Raw genomic sequence first — 3,711 nt, 5'->3', positions numbered from 1 at the left:
TGTGATTGCATGTCCCTCTTCCTCTGCCCCTTGTGTCATCTAGAAATGTTTTCCCAGGTATTTAATGAAACACTCAATAAGTAAATGGATCACTCAAACATTAGCTCAAGGAAGAAGTTTTAATTTATTAAAACAAATTAAAAGTTCAGTAGTGGGGCCTGAAGGCTCTCATTGGTTCAGTAGCTCAGCAAAATCAAAGCCAATAAATATATTTGCCAATCTCTTGCCCTAAAATTAAATTTGCTAAGAACTGAAGCTCAAACGGTAACACAATCCAGAAAGTAGAAGATGGTAGGGAAAAAATCTCCTCAGAGACCTCTCTTTTTAAGGAAGTAACATCAATCTTGACAAGCCCCTGGCCAACTTCTACACATCATTAGTGATAATGATTTAGCTATTTTTTAAAAAATTCTACTTCTACCTTTATTTTTAAAGGTGGCGGAACTTTTCAAGGCAGAAATTCACAAATCATTTCTTAAATGGGAACTTCCTTGTTATTGTTTTTAGCATCTTCCTTACTAAACCAAAAGACCAGATTCTTCCTGCCCAGTCAATTCTGACTCATAGAGACCATATAGGACAGACTAGAACTGCCCCTTAGAATTTCAAAAGAGCACCTGGTGGATTTGAAATGTCCACCTTTTCATTAGTAGCCGAGCTCTAACCACTGTGTAACCATTGCTCCTGTTCCAGACTTAATGATAATTCCTAATATCCCCCCACAGCACATTTATTACAAACCTGCCCATGTTCTGTAACCACTTTGTGATGGTTTTCCATTATTTAGTTTGAGCAAGTCCTGCATCCAAAATGAACTGATTAGCTTGTTGTTTCAATTCATTTATTCATTGTCTTTATTGAATTTATTTTCTCTCCCAGAAATTATCCTAGGTATTCACTACTTTATGAACCCCACTGCTATTTCTCTTCTTTTAATCTGATACTTTCTGTTATTTCAGGGATGACATTATTAAAGCAGAAAACTGACATTAAGAAGTAATTTAGAGTAGCTGTTATGAGCCTGGAACCTGCAGCTAGACCACGTTTGAAACTTGATTCTAATGCTTAAGACCAATGTGAACTTGGACTATTTATTTATTCCTCATGAGTTCAACTTGGGTAATTTATTTACCCTCTCTGAACCTCCATTTTATTATCTAAAATATGAAAATATTAATAGAACTTACTTTACAGAACTGTTGTGATGATTATAATTAATGAAATTCTGAAGAATGACTATGATATACCTTTTGATAAATATGAGATATTATTACCTGGAAGTGCTCATTTTTGCTGGGTGGAAACCCTAGGTTCTTGTCGGCATGGCTTGAATCAGCTAATAAACCAGTGACTGAGATAAGAGTGTAGAAAGGCACCTTTATTTCGTGGTGCTAAGGAAAGAAATAGTCAGGGTTGCTACTGCCAACGCTGCTCAGTGAGAGGGAATGGAAGGTTACTTTTAAGGGGTTTACACGTAGGAAGTTCATATAAGTTACATCAGTAACATTATTAATCTTACTGCACAGCTGCAATGCTATTTACGTGTAACTTCATGCATCGGGTGTTCAGAATATGGGGGTTAAACTTCACCTAAAACTAAAAAAAAAAAAAAAACCTATTGCCTTTGATTCGATTCTGACTCATAGCGACCTTATAGGACAGAGTAGAACTGCTCCATAGAGTTTCCAAGGAGTACCTGGAGAATCTGAACTGCAGACCCTTTAGTTAGCAGCCATAGCACTTAGCCACTATGGTACTAGGGTTTCCAAACTCACCCAGAGACAGGGAAATTACTATGTATGAGGTCTAAAAGCTTATCCTGAATGTCAGCATGATGCCTAAACCATTTCTGCCAATTTCCTCTACTTTGGGGCAGCAGTTAAGGAGACAGGAAGCAGGATTTTAATGTTGAAAAGCCAAAACAATGAAAGACAGGCAGCAAACGTAACACATCATAGTATATTCTGTCCCCCAAGAAATACTCCAAAAATAATTCAACAAACATTTTAAAAAGTTTTTCATATAGATAAGAAAAAATAATCCATGAAACAAAAAAGATAACTATTAAGTAAGAACAACCAGGGGAGAAAGGATTCCAAACATGGGAGCATCTATAGACAGTCTCAAGAAATTTATCATAATTAGTGTATATTCTGATATAGGTAAAAAGGGTTGGTTAAAACGAAGTCAGATGCAAAGCTGAACCTCTGGATTGCTAAATCAATAAGGTATGTTAACAGATTTACATGTGAAAGGAAAGGCATTAATAAGAGTGGAACTACAAGGTCTGGAATGGGGACTTTTGAGCGAATTAATTTAACTGAGTATGTCAAATCATCACACTACACTGAAACTCCTTGCAACCTGGCCCATATCTAATACCCCCCTCAGAAGACTATGAAGGGTAAAACAGAAGGGAAAGGCTTGCACAAACATACACATACACAAACACAAATGCTGACACTGCAAAGTTTATTCTAAATGTTGACAAAAACAAGACAATCATTGTAGCTCCACTTCTGTACCTAGCACTTTTTCCCACTTCCACTCAGCATATCCACTCTCCTCTCCTGATTTCATGGTTCGCAACACATTCTCTTGGAGCCCTGGTGGTGTAGTGGTTAAGAGCTTGGCTGCTAGCCAACAGGTCAGCAGTTCTAATCCACCAGCCATTCCTTGGAAAGTCTATGGGGCAGTTCTACTCTGTCCCGTATGGTTGCTATAAGTCAGAATCCTCTCAGTTCAAAGGGTTTTGTTTTTTAGCACATTCTCCAAAAAAACAAACCCACTGCTGTCGAGTCTATTATGCCAATTGACCTAGATATACCCCAAAACTATGATCTCCATCCCCAGTCCCAGCTAGTCTGTCCCTCAAAGTGTTTGAATGTGTTTAGGAAACTTCTTCGTTTTTGGTTTGATCCAGTTTGCTGACTTCCCCTGTATTGTTTGTTGTCCTTCCCTTCACTGAAGTTGACCCTCGTCTACTATGTAAAAAAAAAAAAAAAAATTGTGATTTTCCCTCCCCCCACACTCCCCACCCTCATAGCCATCAAATAATTTTTTTTCTGTGTTAAAACCTTTTCTTAAGTTCTTATAATAATGATCTCACACACTATCTGTCCTTTTGTGACTGACTTACTTCACTCAGCAGGAAGAGCTAGACCTCTCTGACTTCACCCAGTCCTCTGACAAAAGCAGGCAGAAGGAGGAAACTGCCTTTGGATTTCCCTTTCATGCAGTGAACTCAGAAACTTTGGCTCTTGCGAACACAAGATTTCCTCAACAAAGCTACATTGCAGTAGCCCTGGAAACCAGTAGAACAACTAAATAGTTTTAGCTTTAAGAGATTGTGAAAGCACATTCATGCCAGGGTAAAACAAAGAGCCCATTTTTATCCTAGAAAACCCAAGTGTCTGCGAACAGTAAATGGGTGTAGCTTTCTTTTCTTTTCCAACTAAGAGAATGGAGAGGCAACATCAGCTTGCATGTTTCTCAGTAAGAGAAAGAACTCTCTGACTTCATTCACTCCTCTGATGAAAGCAGGCAGAATGACAGAAACTATCTTTTGGTTTCTCTTTCCTGCAATAAACTCAGAAACTTTGGCTCCTGGAAAAGCAAGTTTTTCTCAGCAAAACTACATTGCTGTATCCCCTCTTCTAACAGTGAAACAACTACATAGTGGTACCATTAAGAGATTGTGACGGCACATTG

This window comes from Loxodonta africana, unplaced genomic scaffold (assembly GCF_030014295.1).
Source record: "Loxodonta africana isolate mLoxAfr1 unplaced genomic scaffold, mLoxAfr1.hap2 scaffold_29, whole genome shotgun sequence".
Lineage (NCBI taxonomy): Eukaryota > Metazoa > Chordata > Mammalia > Proboscidea > Elephantidae > Loxodonta > Loxodonta africana.
The sequence above is the reverse complement of the archived record's forward strand: the minus strand, read 5'-3'. Positions refer to the sequence as shown.